The sequence below is a fragment of the Sinohyriopsis cumingii genome, unplaced genomic scaffold (assembly GCF_028554795.1).
Source record: "Sinohyriopsis cumingii isolate HCF-2022 unplaced genomic scaffold, ASM2855479v2 utg000441l, whole genome shotgun sequence".
Classification (NCBI taxonomy): Eukaryota; Metazoa; Mollusca; class Bivalvia; order Unionida; family Unionidae; genus Sinohyriopsis; species Sinohyriopsis cumingii.
This window is the reverse complement of record NW_028315899.1, coordinates 1,618,153-1,635,682: the sequence shown is the minus strand read 5'-3', so window position 1 is coordinate 1,635,682 and position 17,530 is coordinate 1,618,153.

Sequence of the window (17,530 nt, the reverse complement as noted above, 5' to 3'; positions counted from 1 at the left end):
AGGCAATGTCGATGTTCAGTCGGGAGAGTTCTCTTCAATGACGGCAGTCTTCCGTGCATCGTCGATCTGCTGTAGGTCAGTGGTCAATCCAGGACACATGGTCCTGATGTTCCAGGTTGCAAAACGAAGAGTTGGAGTCTTTTTATTTCTTCTTTTAGTCTTTCCTGGTGCAGAGTTTTGTGGCCCACTTGTCGAGATGGTTCTCTAAGCTCCACGCACCCAGTGAAGTAGGCAGGCCATGGCGGTCAGCACCTTACTGACTGGGGGCTGCCCAGCTTGAGACGGGCGGTAGCTGTCCAGTGAGACTTGATGATCTCTCCCACCGTCAGAAGCAACCCCTGGCGCCAAGCTCTACGCCAATCAAGCTTTGACTTAGAACCGGTAAACTGCTACTTCTCGTGTTGTGCCGACGCCGTACGACGACGTTGGAATGTCCTCTCCGGTGGAGATATGAAGCCTGGGCAGGGTGGTATGGAGAATCAGCTGTTGCCCATGCAGCAGATCACCCCTCTCCACGCAGCTGGTGTGCCCAAGGGAACGACGAATGCCGATACAGCTTGGCACCAACGGCGTCGCAGGAGTTGCCGGAATGACGTTGAAGTCAATGTCATACCGCCTTAGGGACTCCATCTCCGGATTTCTGTCGGGGTTTACTCCCTTAGCCTTTCCCATGAGTGGGTATAGCCACAAGGCAGCAGATGTTTGGAATCGGAGTTTTCCTTCTCCTAGATGAGCTACCATCCAAGGTTTATGAGTCCCATCTACCCGAAGCAACTGGTTTTAAGGCGCCAGTGGGCCGCCTTCACCCCTTCTCCTGTTAGTAGAAAACATGGTCTGCCGGGCTTCAAATCTAAGCCACTCGCGAAGGCCAGGAGCTGGATTTTAGTTGACAGTGGCAGTAAGGGACGCAGGCCGTATGGGGCATTTTGGAGGATTGGGGCGCTTGTCTCCCACTCCCACCCCGGGCAATGTCAACCTTAGACCACCAATAGCAGATAAAAAGCTCTGAAAATAGTGATTCTATTTCATTATTTTTCAAATTTAGAAACGTGTACTTATAAGAAAACACACGACAATCCATTTCGTATGTTAACCAGTTTAAGCGAGATGTAGTCTAAACGATGTTAAAAGATACGTGTAGCACCGGTCCCACATTGCATTACAGTCATGGAATTAACAATATTCGTTAAATACAATTGGATCTGATTACTTAGAAGTCTGTAAACATTGTTGGAACTGCAAGGTAAAACAATGACTTGTCTGTAGTTGCCTTTACCAACCAGATCGATTTTATTTTATAACTTGTGGTTACCTGTTTTTTTTTTTTTTTTTTTTTTTTTGTTAAAGACGATCGAGAAATTGACCTTTTGTGAATACAATTCTTTTTAGAATAAAACCTGTATGGATATTATTATGGTGACAATTACAATTACAATGGTCCCATGAAATTCAAAGAACATATTCACTCTTGTGTGTTATACTCTTGTGTGTTATAATTACACTGTAGCACTAGCACATATTTGAAGAAAACCCAGAGCTGCAATCATAAAATAACTTTCCAAATTAAACTTTACATAAACTCAAAACTATGTGACACATTTATCTGCATAGCATTTGCAGATGAGGAACAAAATCATGATTAAATTTAACATTTTATCAGTTAGAAAGAAAATATATATTTTACATTTTAGGAATTCATTCTTCTTGTATGCATCAATTAACTGTTTTGTTTTAGTTTTTCTTTTAAATACGCTAAACAATTAACATTAAATGCAATAATGATGTTTGATAATTTAAAGAATATGCTCCTGCTGGGTGTTCGAACTGTCTCACTATACTAATTAAATTCCTTATACCATAGGTATTTCACCTTTAAACATTCTTCATGCCATCTATTACATTAGTTTTAAGTGCAGACTCACAAAGACTATCCTTCGTATGTCAGTTCTACCTTGGACACAACATATCAAGAAATGTGCACAGGTTATGTAGCATATTTTGGAAAAGGTTTCATTTGAATATAACGACATGTAGTTTAGTGCATGTGGCTTTCCAGGAACACCTATCTTCTTTTGTCGCTCTAAGTAAAAATCAACAGGCAGAACTCGGTGAAAACATTTCAGTACTGGTGACGGCAAGCAACGTTCTTCAGTAGGTAGCATGAAGAACAAAGTGACTGTGATAAAGAAATATAATTAGCCATATGCGGGACCATGCTTGGTATATGTAATCTTATTTCACAGTTAAACTGAAAAATCAGAAATACAGTAAGAAACGAAAATGTCTCAATCACATCCTTTGAAACATAAGATATATAAGAAGACAAATGAAGACATAAATGATACGCATGACAAAACAGTGATTTTAGAGCTTAATGGAGACAATACAGCTGCAGTCGTCAGTACATAGACACTCTCCATCATCTGGTATACAGCTAGTATCGGGAATTGGATCCACAAGCTATCAGTTTACAGATATCTAATAAAGGGACTAGAAAGCTAATGCATTCAAGAGCATTCACGAGCTGATGGAAACATGTGACAACGTTCCTTGAATGATTGGATAGAAAATTCCTGAAACACATAGGATGCTGTGCTAAGGAAGAGAACAAAAATTCAGATATATTTCAGAAAAGAAGTGGAAGAGTTCTCAGTATTAGTCCAGGAAGAAGGCCTTCATGAAAAGGATAAATTTAGAAGGATTATTAGGATCATAAACGCTTAAAAAGAACATCGAAACGGTGGATGAAAGCAATTAATGCATATTTTGCACAGAAAATGGAATATTAGACTTCTGATGGCACGTGGAGAAGACTTCAATTGAAAAAAGAAAGAAAATGGACCAAGCAAAATATTGGTAATGTTAGTGTTGATGTTTTGGATTTAACGCCATTTCCAGCGTAAGATAAGATACATATGGCGGCCAGTATAAACTGGCGGAGGAAGAAACCTGTTAAACCACTGTTTACACCACCGACTCACGGGGAGATACTGGCAAGTTTTCTCCGTTAACCGAGACTAGAACCCACGCGGACAGACCTGACATGGCATTTCTCGGGTATAACGAGCACTTTAGACCATTCGGCCACCATCAAGGGCCCCGACTGGCAAAGACAGTGTGGGGATCAACACTCATGGTTAACAGGGCAAGAGTGTTTACACAATCAGGTATTGCACATAATGTGTTGAACTGGGGATAAGACAATCAATTACTTGACCAATGAATGAAGCAAGCAAGCCAAGTGTGAGTTTTGAACGACAGTTTAGTCCTAGCATTACACTGACGATGTTCTAAAAAGATAAGCATCGTTGACACACAAAGAAGTCGTGCGATTTCAATGCTGAGAAAATGGCTGAGAGCAACAAGACGAGAATCCTTTGTTGTTTCAACATCTATATATATGGAAAGCCATCACCGCTAAAATTATATTATTGACATAATATAAGCAGTCTTAAAATAAACCAACAAAAGCTACAATGAAACCAACATGCTTGTAAAATATTCATTTATTACAAGGGTAGCAGCAACCAAAGAGACAAATTTCAGCTGAAGCAAAGAAAATATGAATGAAACTAGTAAACTTCAAATGAAAAAACTATTTAAAGAATAAAATCAATAATCAGATAAAACAAACGAGGGACAAACAAAACAGACAAATATCTACAGAAACAAACAACATATCAATGAAACAAGCTAACGTCAAACGAAGTAAATGGTATTTACACGAAAGAAAGAAACAAAAGCTGCTTTAGCTAACGTAAAATGATACATAGTAATAACAGAAATGTCAATGAATCATATGCAACACTGATGCGCAAACATGCTGAATGATCAACTGTGTCGAAAGAACAGAGGCCGCCTATGCATTCTAAGGGAGATTATGGCCAAGAGCGCAAAATATTTCAAAATGGCACATGACGTAGGTGTTAACTAACGCTGTAAGCTGGGCCGGATTTAGAATGGTGAGGCCCTAAGTTATGGGAAGATGTAGAGGCCTTGTTTTGAGAAGTGTCATTAGAGAATCAGGCTGTGCAACAACTGAACTTGGCAATTGTTTGCTTATTATTACAATGCAAATTATGTAATTTATATAAAATATATTGCATAGATAATAATAAGGAACATATGCAAATAATCAAGAGTTATATTATTACTTAAATATAAATTATAATTTTTTAAATAAAAATTCAGAACTTTTAAGAGGATCCTTCAGACCAAGGCTGTAGGTTGTTCAGCTTATGCCTAACTCCGGCCCTGGCTATAAGGCTTCTCAATGAAGAGGCAAATTAGTTGTCACGAGGGAGGCTGCCACCGCCCATTGCGATGTCCCTAGTACCACCGTCAAGATCTCCTCTGCCGACGGCTGTAATATTCCCCGTGCCCATGTCAGGGTCGCCACTCCAGTCAATCAGGGCATTTACTACCTTAAAAAACAAACAGCCTCATCAGTGAGCACATGCACTTGTTTCCAAAAGTGTCCATTGGTTGAAATGTCTATTTTAAATGGGTAATTAATTTAATTCAATTAATTACAATCTCATCAAATTACAAAGGATGAGGTAGAAGGGCTTGAAATTATTTTAGATGTTGTTTTATTTAATCATGAACCCATTCTCAGAGAGAGAGAGAGAGAGAGAGAGAGAGAGAGAGATGTGTTATAACCTGACGCCTCGTTTCTCGAACGTTAAATTTAACGAAGTTTTGGCTTTAATGTATTTGAAAAAAACTATATTCCCCTTCTTCATGATGGGTAATGAATTTTCGTTTCAACCAAAGCACGCCAAGTAGGTTACGCATAAGTTACCCTCCACACCCACCATCCCTCGTGCATATATTGGCCGTCTTCATACATGTATTGTAATTTTCGTCCTTGTCAAGTAGCGCTGCTTCGCTGTCTTTTGTATTATGTCTGTTCTATATGTTTTAATTAGTATTGTTCGTTTCAGATTTATTAGTGTTCATTCATATTACCTTTATAATTGAATACAAGAATTCATGTACAAGATATGAAACTTTCAAAACATTTTAATATCAAGCTTTAAAATTGATTTTACGACGATAAGACATTTTCTGCTTATGCAGAATAAGCAAGCAAGACCAACTGCAAGCATATCTTCATTTAAATTTCATACATACTGTTGTACTATAGCAAAAATTGAATTGAATGCGGAAACAAATGTAGAAAATCTAAAACTTTAAAACAATATTGTTCACAATGATCAACCAAGCATTCCACGGAACACCCTCGCCGCCAAATTATAAAACCAATCCCCTTCGTAAAACGATGAGTCAGTTTATGGATGATCCTTGAAATCTGGTTTTTGCCCCACTTACTTGCCGTAACGAAGATTAGTTTTACACCAAATTCCCATCTCACAATAGTGGATGAACATATAACCCTCTGAGTCAGTGAAGTTTTAAAGTCTTCCATCTCTGTACATTTTCTTCGACTTGAATATAGTCTACATTTTAACTCTGTGGCACAAAGAAAGTCTCAAATGATGATAAGTATATGCATGGCCAAATATCTGTTATCGCCACCCTATAAAATAGGCTACACGGTTCTACGTATATAAACATTTTATTGTAACCAGCTTCATCCTCACACGAGGATAAAGTGTGTGTACTTGTTAAATATTTTCAGGCATTCGAAGCAGAGAGAGACTACTGAAGTGGCACAGGGGATATTACAGTCGTCGGCAGGGGCGATCTTGACGGTGGCACTAGGGACGTCGCAATGGTCGGTGGCAGGCTCCCTCGTGATACTAAGTCTACCGCGTCATTGAGAAGCCTTACAGAGTTAGCTAACACCTGTTCTACTACGCCATGTAATTACTCCCCCCCCTTACAATACAAGGGCGTCCTCTGTTCATTCGACAAAGTTGAGCGTTTTGACTATCGTCTTTCATTCATTTGACCAGTAGGTTTTGCGCAAGGGTGTTATATATGTATGAGTATTTTTTTTATTGACATTTCTATTATTACTTTATATTATATTACATTAGCTTAACCAGCTTGTGTTTTTTTCTTTCATTAATTGCCATTTACTTCGTTTAACGTTTGCTTGTATCATTGATATGTTGTTTGTTTCTGTTGACATTTGTCTATTTTGCTTGTCTCATTTATTTATTTCAATTTGAATCATGTTGTTTAAATGCCGTATATTTCATTTTGGCGTTTGGTTGTTCCATTGGTATTTATTTGTTTCTGTAGATATTTGTCTGTTTTGTGCCTCATTCGTTTAATTTGAGTATTGATTGTATTGTTTATATATTGTATTGTTGTTGTATTATCGCTTTGTTGTAGGTTTTCTTGGATTGTTGTCAATTTACTTATATTATTTCAATGATATATTTTTGAAACGACGAAGTTCCATACATATCCACCTGAACGGAAGGAGTAAGAATCAAACCGATATATATATATATATATAATATATATATATATATATATATATATATATATATATATATATATATATATATATATATATATATTTATTAGATCTTCTCTTATTATATGCTCATTTTTTCCCCTGTTAACTTTAAAATGTCAGGATCGTTCAGCATTCCCCGATACTGAACGCGCTCGACAATACACCTATAGCATTCACGTGCATAAAGGAACTACTTTCTATTATAAACAGACAATGGACGCAGACGCCAGCACTTTTGAGTTGTACACAAATCATATATACTCGCGTAAGAGGCTCTTTACGTTGTGGTTGTTTAAATTTGTTTCTGAATGAACTAAAACAGATATTTCGTTGGCTGCCACATACCAGCTGCTTTGGCACAATCCGCGTTGATACAATGTTACGGATTTAGGCTAGCTACATTATATAAGATACGCAAGATAAGGTCCTTACAAATAACATACAAGTGACAAGTCATATACTCTCTTCTTTAACTGGTGATACGAATGGCAAAATGAAATATACTTACAGTTTTTACATCCTGAATTTCCTCAAAAGATATTTTCTTAATTCTGCAAATCCGAATTACACGAGCCGTGTCATAGGTTTTCAGTCTGGATTACACATTTCGAAACTGTGTTGCAATTTCGATGATAAGTGCAACTGCATCCTCCTTACTGCACTCAAAATGAAATAAGCATTAAATTCCATATCGTCTTTTTGATAATTGCAATTGAAAGACTTCATATTTTCCCCACATTATGATTTCAAACATTCAATGACAGAAACAGAAACACATTTGCAGATGTAAACATGCTTCTCCCGCACCGCTTCAATCCGATGTATTTCATGTATAATTTGCACAGATGAATCCAATCCAAAATCACAAACTTTCGTCGAATCGAAACAAAATACCAAAATCTATTCATTCCAGATCAAATGGAAAAGTTGTTGCAATGCACATTCATTCACAATATGACTGCAAATTTCAATTTCAACTAGACACGCCATTTTCTTTCGAAAGTTATGTCGAGCGCGCGACTAAGTTTAAATGTATCTAGGCGGAGTTATGTGCGCATTAATAATGATGTTATAGAGTAATGACAAATATCAGCGCTTGTTTATTTAGTTTATAATACGGCATTCATTCATTTACGTTGTTTCTTGTAGTGTATTTTGTTTATATAATTAAATCTTAGGTAGAATTTTAAAAAATGAGCATACAAATAAAAAGGTTACTACATTTGTATGGGAAAATATGAACTCGTTTTGGCTGAAGGATATACTGCACTCACAAGGTCGTGCAGTATTCCATCCCAAAACTCGTTAATATTTTCCCATACAAATGCAGTAACCTATAAATATCAATATATTTTAGACCATATAGTGAATACGTTTATAATATCACAATGACCAAAATAAATTACTGTAGTTGAACACATTACACTAACACACTGCTAAATATACAAAAACAACTTTATTTAAATATTCAATTCCAGGACGACGATTAAATATTTCATTGAATCCATTTTAATAACACTGTTTATCATATTCTTTGCCATCTGAAATATAACTATTTTCGTTATAATTTCGATTTATTAACCTTAATTTAATATTCGCTTTTCTAAGATTCAGCACTTTGAATGTCTCAAGAGTCTATACTACCTTTTCCAATATTAATTGTCATTTGAAATTGTTAGTATCCATCTTTGATTTTCTAATGCATGAATATTCTTCACTGACTTTATAAATTTCTAAGGGCATTAATTTTATAGCATTTACACTGTATCTGCTTTCAAGCAATTGAACCATTTTTAAGAATACCTCTTTGGTTAGTAATATTTTCCATACACTTTGAGATATACAATCTGATACTGGATTTGTGAGAACGCAATTAAAATTTATAGCCGCAATAGTTACACTGAACTCCATTTTGTCATTCTCATTGGGCCACGTGCTACACTATTGTGTGAGCATAGTTTTAGCTGTAACTTGCTTCATTAATTGATTCATATACGAAATGGATTATCATTTGTTTTATTATAAGCTCACAATTTTAAATCTAAAAATAATATAATAGTGCAATCTACTATTTAATTTTTATTTTAAATGTTCACAATACAAAAGGATTTAGAGACTGTTAATACCATTCCAAACAATGCTGACTTTGATCAATCTTTTAAATACCCCCACAACAAATTAACACTCCACCCCCACCCCCCCAACATAATAAAATGTTCATGACTTTGTAAACAGGACATTATAACATAATGAGAGTGGTTTTGTAAGAAATATAGTGTATGGTCTATTTGAATTTAGGTCTTCGTTTATTACTTTGATAGGTTTTAGTTCTTCATGGGAATCAATGTCTGGAAAATATTATACATCTTTAACGAATAAGTAAACAGCTAATTAGTACAGGCGTCATTCTGATTGCTTTTGACAGAGCTTGATGATGCCATGGATATTTAAACATAAGCATTTCTTGCAATATTCTCACTATAAGTGGTTAGTAATCAGACATACAATTAATTGGTAATATACACTATTGGATCATGCACTTTTATTTTAAAAGTAAAGAAAGAAATAATTTCTCTATTTGAAAGTAATAAAAAATCACATTTATCCTTTTTGGAAACTATTTCGTTTTACAACATAGATTTGTTGAAATTTAGTAAAGTACATTAAATAAAAAGTGTACAAATGGGTCCCTCCACATACCATAAGTGTGTTGTATTCGTGTAAGAAAAGAACCACATTAAAATATGACCAATTTTCAATATCGGCCCTTTTCTTCATCTTTAATATTGATTTTAAATGTTAAAGTCAGTATAATACAAGCATAAATATTTATTCTACGGATTGATCTGTCCATATTTGATTTAATTTTGGTGCTCTTATCTGTAAGAGTAGAAAGTTCAAAGCGACCCCAGCGTGTCTTTTCAAGTGTTTATGACATGATTTGAAAGGCGAAATAATACGCAATAAGAACACACCACGATGATGTTTATCTTTCTTATCCAAAGATTCAGAAGACAGGCGTCAACCTGTTTCATTTTGGAAACCTGAATTATTTCAAGTGATATGACACTTCGGCTTACTTTTAATGAATTTTGCTACCTGTTAGTTCGTTACTATCGTAAAATCTACCTTTGGACTTGAAACCCCCATATTTACATATGCAAAAATGCAAACAAGATATTGGACAAGAAAATGCTTGTGTAGACCATTTGATGTTTTACATTCAACTCAACACACCGATCACAGTTTAGCCAGTGTACAGATCGATGTATTTTTATTCACTTAAAGTTTCACTAAAAGAATTTTCTCCAAGCATAACATTACCATCAAACGGACTAAAACAGAAAACAAAAATGTATCGTTTTCTTCATCTGAACATAGTAGTTTCAGTCCACATTCCTAATAATTCCTATATATATATATATATATATATATATATATATATATATATATATATATATATATATATATATATATATATATATATATATATATATATATATATATAAACATAGCATGTGTGACAGGTTTCACTTTAATGCTTCATCAGACTGAATTCAATATCATTGTTTACATCATTAAATAAAGAGTGTGTCTAAGCGATCAATGGGAACTCGTGGGGTTATCACAACGACCAGCTTTTCAAACATGTCTTGCTTTGAAGAATTATATGTTATTATTCGCCAAAATTTTGAAATTGACCCAGAGACAAGATTTAATTTAATTTTGTGAGCAAATTCGAAACATGATTTTATATTGCGATGGTAGAGTAGAGTAGTAGAATGGAGTCATTTTCTACAGCCTAAGTTATACAGAAAATTTCTGGATTGCATACATACATACATGTATTAATACATATATACATACATAAATACATACATACATAAATACATACATACGTACATACATACATACATACATACATACATACATGTATTAATACATATATACATACATAAATACATACATACATACATACATACATGCATACATACATACAAACCAACCATACATACATATACACATACATACATACATACATACATACATACATACATACATACATTCATACATACATACATACATACATACATACATACATACATACATACATACAAACCATCCATACATACATACATATACATACATACATACATACATACATACATACATACATACATACATACATACATACAAACCAACCATACATACATACATATATATATATACATACATACATGCATACATACATACATAAATACATAGATACAAACCAACCATACATACATACATATACATATATACATTCATACATACATACATGCATACATACATACATACATACATACATACATACACAAACAAATACATACATACACTTGGCTGTATATCTTATATATTCATACACTTGGCTGTACATACATACATACATACATACATACAAAAATACATAGATTGAAACCATCCATACATACATAGATATACATATATACATCCATACATACATACATGCATACATGCATCCATACATACACAGACACTGACTGACTGACATACAGGCAGATCGTTAGCATATATGTACGAAAACGTATAATGGTCACTTGAAAAGATATTACATTGACACTCAGAATTTGTACAGTTAAAACGAAACAACGTTTATTGTTCATATGTGGAAAAATATATTTTCTTTCTTTTCTCCATAAAAATAGGACTAGGTATATATTTTCATTGAATTTTGGACAAAGTATACAGTATGCAGATAACTAATTGTTTGTGCTTTTGTGGAAATTCTTCTCCGAAACCTTTTCTACCTAGTATAACTTTTCTGCGACGTCTCAAAGCCTGCTGCAATCAATGTCACCTTGAAGTTTCATTTTAATTTTGAATCTTAAATATAAATTTGTCATTTAATCAAGATCGAATCCCCAGTAACCCATTTTAGGAAGACGGCATTTCACTAGAATTTACAAGCCAAATAAAAACCTCGAATATTTGTCTTCGACTATACGTAGTCTACAATATTTACTTTTTGTGGACGTTATGCTTTTACAATTAACCATTGTCAATGCATCTAATGCAGCAATATATATATATATATATATATATATATATATATATATATATATATATATATATATATATATATATATATATATATATATATATATATGCTGATATAATTAAAACCATGTGGACAAAGTTGGATCTTGGACGGTGATTCTTGAAGAATTTTGGGTGGATTAAATTGGAAGACAAAATGATGCGAGTTATAATCGAAATTGACAATGAATGGCAGATCTGATTGGCGATTTAGCCTGAGATCGAGTCGATTTGTTGCTCTTTATTATTGCAAATGTATTATTAAAGCCCAAATACCGCCGTTGCGTGCAAAATTTAATATATGCCAAAATGTCTGAGTAATACTGAATCTTGAAAGATATTGGTCCTAAATATCGTTCGGTTCCATGAAAAGAAGATAATATTGGCGTTCCATAACATTATGAGCCATGTATTTTCTCACTCGAATTTTCCGATGTTCCTTGGCGACATTCGTTGGTCAACCGATTTCAGTGGAAAGCTGGAACATAAGATTTAATGACGTGACCGTTACAAACAGTTGAAGTCAACACCTCACTATATCGGATACGGTAGGTTAGTAGTATAATAAATTGGGGATTCTGGCTCACTTGTTTCAAGGTCATATACATGTGGGGTTCTGGCTCACGCAGAGGAGAAATGATGGTTTTGTCTCATAATTCTGGCTCACTTAAGGTACACTGAAAATTGTGCTTCATTTTTTATATTATAAAGATGTGAGATTATGTCTGATGACGAGTATGTGTATGCCATCGGTGGAGTGTCGTTTATCGTCGAATGGGCATACTTAACGAGTAGTGTGGAGATGCAATGTTGTTGTGACTGACATGTTCTCATGGCGTAGTACTGCAGGCATCCTTGCAGTGCATGCCTCTAGTGATTTACCACGGCTATGTTTCTGATGACTGTTTATTTTGACTCCTTTGTCTTTTTTCATGACTGTGTCACATTCGAAAGATATATATTTGATCGAAGTCCGATAAACTCCGTGGTGTTTATCCCATGCGTTTCATGTTTGAACTTTCCCAGTTCTTTTTGTTATCGTTACAGTGGAATGGGCCGTGTGTGGCATAATCATTGAGATCGAAAACTTGTTTATGGTCGTATCTGTCTTTGTAGACATCATCAGTGTTAATTTCATACAGGAGCGACGCAGTGTTGGTGATGAGCAACGTGGCATTGTCTCCGTATTTGGTTTGATGAAGTCGTAGTGAAACTTGAACATGAGCAATTAGAAAAGATCGAGCACAACCACGCCTCATATATGGGTTTATCCAGCTTGAGATTGGTTTTTCTGGACTGCTTGAGATTGGTTTTTCTGGACTCGATGGAGACCAGATCCTTATCAAAGACTTTCACGAGGAGAAAGGCATGATCGGCGACCAGTTTATCACGTCATTTGACATTGTTAACGAGTTTAAATTTCTTGCGGTGTCGAACGTTTTCCATGTTTGTGCCGAAATCGCTCTCCTTCATGAGTTTGAAGAAGTCTTTGTAGAACGCAGTGGTGTCTTTGGCATTTTATTTTCGTTTCGACGTCAGCGAGAGGTTGTATTACGCGAGTTTGACTTAGTGACAACGATAAAATGTCCATCATAACCTCGTAGATTATACGCGATCACTGGAACGAAATCTGGATCTTTAAATCGTAGATTGCAGTTATCGTAAGCAGCAACTCGGTGACATCCTGAGATAGATTGATCTCTGAATTTTTATTTTCATGTGGCCTAAAGTATTTTTCGTAGATGTGGCATTGCTGCTCTGATGTGTCTTGTCGCAGATGTGCTTTGAATGGGGCCATAAGTGTTGGATTGTTTCTCAGGTTGTACTCTGCGACGAGCTGTTCAAAGACCCAGACGACACAATCTTCACCGTGACGCTGACTATACGGTGAGGACAAATATTCATCGACAACGCAGCACGCTTTATAACCTATCCCGCAGGGGAGACGCTTTTGTTCCGCCGTAGTGAAATAATGTTCAGGATCTGCGCAGGTCCATTGTCTTGATCGGCTTCCTAATCAAAGACTATTTGAAAAGTCTGTGCGTACTTACTGCATTTGTTTTCAGGGTGTAAATTATTTTCCCTTCGCACGGCATCTGAACGGCTTGTGTTTCTTGACAGTATCACGACGTGACGTGGTCGCGTAGTTTTTGCTGCTCTAAAAAGCAATGTATGCATCGATATAAAAAATATCAACAATTCTTATGTTGCATACGCTGAGATCGATATAATTGCTACATGTCTTGATATCCACGAAATGGTTTTGGTAACAAAGTAAGCTGATGCTGTGTTGTAATGCTGTTCTGGTAACGAGCATCGGACACACTTTGTACTTTTTCCGTTTCCTCGAGTTGATTGAAAGATCATTGAGTGATTCAAGTTTAGGTACATCTTTGACTTCAGCTGGAAAGGCGATCCCGGTGGTGTGTATGGCATCGAAATACGGTTTGTATTTGGAGAATGGCGTTATGTTTGGCAGGATTAACGCGCAAAGGATCGCCCATATGAATTTTTTTTGACGGTTATGCATGATGTTGTCGTCACTATTTGCTAGGGAATTAGGATTTGTTTACCTCCACGCATCGGTGTAAACTTGGAAGTTTGAAACGAGATAGAATTGACTGCGTCGAGGATCTACGCCGACCCTGATTCTTATTAATCTTCGATGGTACTCTGGATAAATGACAATGCGATATCAACAATGTTGCTGAAATCATCGCTGAGATAAACGATCAACGAGTTTGCTCTAATCCACACCTCGATGATTTTTTTATGTTCCCGTACAAAATGAACGTTGAGAGCCATCTGTGTTCGTAGTTCTGCTTCGAATGTGGGTTTCAGGATACGTTGTAACACTTCTTTATCGAGTCCTCGCTGAAGCCCCCGAGGGTGATCGTAAATTAAGCCTTTATCGGGGCCTCCGTATGCTTTTTTGGTTCCTGAGGTGGTGGAAGCGTCTCCGTTGCACACACGACTAAATCACGCTGACGTGCGATCTCGCGTGAATCCATTCTTGGTCGCTTTTCAATCTCGGCTCGTCGTTATCCGCTGCAGTCTCAGTAGTTTTGAGTGTGTTGCAGTTTTGTTCGTGTGTGCTCTGTACACTTGTCATGCAGATGTTTCACGTACTGCTGCGACATAATGATATCTGGTTCAACCACCGGTTTGTATTCATTGATGAACCGACGCCGTACAGCTGTTTGAGATACAAAGTATCTTGGTAGTGCCTTGATGCCGCCTCTGATTCGTTGTACAAGCTTGTGCAGATCTGCGTTTGGTCTAGGATAGAGTGATTTCGTCTGGGTGATTTTCTCATGGACGTCTCTAAAACTACGTACAAGCTCGTTTTGTTTGTTTGGTCCTGGGTCTTACATTCTCGATGTAAATTTTTTAAATCTAAAATCCACCCTGTTTAGTTTTTATTGTTTATAATCTTTAATATACTGTATCGATCATTTCTTTAAATGTTTTTGCCTGGTTAGTGACAAATTTTAATCACTTGTATGTGTATATCTGTCTTTATATATATATATATATATATATATATATATATATATATATATATATATATATATATATATATATATATATATATATATATATATATATATATATATATATATATAGTGCGTCGGTGGCTGCTTAAGGGCAGAGCGTCGATGTGCGATAAATCCTGACGAGGGTAGTACTGCGTTAAGCATAATGCCGTCATTATAAAGAGATGTATAGGACTTCACTCTTGTATAGAGTGCAGGGCAGTAGTTCCTGGTGATTTACACGTGTGTAAAAACTCTGTTCGATCCAACATCAGATCGATCAAATATTATTACGAGAAATTGAAAACCTCCAATGTCAAGAAAACCACAACGGTGATAGACGAGTAAATGGAGAAGATTAAACAGGATGCAATCGAACGAAGATTGCACGGTAGCTACCAGTCACCAAGAAACTACGTTTCCCGTGACTAACCACTGGAAAGTTCAGCCAGTGTTTAGTCGTTACGATACGAGTACACGTGGAGATGAACGCCGTGTGCGAAATAAAAGGCCATTCGCGTTATGATTTATCACTACTGATTACTCCATCGTTATTTGGTACATGAATAGGTTCAGGGCCACGATGTATCGTGATCGTTTTCTGTTTGAAGCTCATCGTGGAAACGTTCCAATCGGATGCACACTAATTCATGTCAGCGAGAATAAATCTGATAATTGATTGGACAACTTAGAGATTGCAAGACAGCCATGACAAAAATATTTCGTGCAACGTTGTAGAAGACAACGTTTCTGGAAATACAGTTCCCTAAAATTGTGTTTTTCTGGATAATTAAGAAGAAAAGTGATTTTTTGGGGAAAGTATGGATCTATACATCCGTTGATCTGTACATCAACTTGAGGAACTATTCTCGATGCATACAATTGATGCAGTACTTAAAAATGAGATGTTTACGTAGACGATTTTGAATATTCCAGTACCGTAGAGCTCTTTTTGCTTTGTCTCCGTGGGCAACACGAGATCGGATCCTATCCCGACCACCTTTGTGAGCGCAAGCGCCACACTGATGTTTGCGTTGAGATGAAACGCTTTCAGGATGGTATCCTCGAGATATTTTCGATTTGCCACGTTGACATAAGTGAGATATCGGGTTCGGTCCACTTCGGGGACTGAGTCTACTCTGCTGCCCACGCGGTTAGTTTGGCCGAAGTGCCTTTCACCATGTTTATATCAGGAGTGAGATAATTTTAATAGTCTTCTAAGGTATTTTCCCCAATATATATCATATTGTGCTGCCTTATCAGATCCTCGTAGTAAAAGATCTAAACGTTGTTGTTTCTGGATAACGCCGCACGTCGCTCGTCAATGTCAGTTTTAGCGTCAGGTTAATGTTATTTCGTACCACAGTCGCGATGGCTTCATTTAGCGCTTCTGGATTCTGAAGGATCACGTCGCTGTAATCGGACATTTTTATGTAACTAAGATGAGGTCGTCGACGGTTCTCATCTCGCGAATGATCAACTGCTTGTCAAATGAGGCTGTACGAAGATACGATCGGATTTTATTTACCATTTTCTGATAAGCCAGAAACGTCTGCTTGGTGCTATTTTACTGTCCTCCAGTTTAGGTTTTAGCATCGTTTGTAAGCCCAGTCGGGCCACGGACAAAACCAACATCATCGGGTCGGCTAGCGCGACCATGGAGACCACTTCTGCGACGGCAACAGCGAGCGGTGTCGCTGATATCACTTTGAGGATCCTCTTATATCGCCTGTACGCATGCTTGTACACGTAGACCTTTCAGTGGTAATAACTGTAATACGAGTTTAGCTTGCGACGGTCCTCTTCCGACAAATTCTCTTCAATGTGATTAAAGAATATGATGGACTTTATCCTATGCTTCTGCGTCGACTAAACTATGCATCAGCAGTTAACGCTGTGATAAATGCTCGCTTAAAAACTTCACATGCACATTAATTTCATCCTCGCTGACCTTAATTTTATTTACCGTTTCCCCAACAACCCAACAACCCAAAGTGGAAATCTATTAAAATATTTTGTGATTTTTGTCAGCTGAATTAATCTTACAAGATCTTCTAATGTGTCAGGAGTCGTTTCAAGATGGTCCATGTATCGATGTGCGTCTACGATACGTAACAATTGGAAATCTTCTGCGGTATGTTTTGCTGATATTTGTAAACGTAATAATATGACAGGGCGATTTTTCCAAGTTGAGATTTACTTTTTTAAAGACTTTTATAGCTGGAAACCAATAGTCACTGTCTTTAGAAGGCTATTGACTCCAGTATTTTTATCGATATTTTTCACAATCATTAATTGTGTCATGTAGTTTCTGAGATGCCTTTGGAGCATTGACAAAGTTTCCTTGTGGAAGCACGCTTCCTTTCTTAAAAACACAACTCACGTTTTGCTCAATTTAATCCGGTGTGAAATACGTATATGACACTGCAACGATATCGGGATCAATTTTTCCATGCAC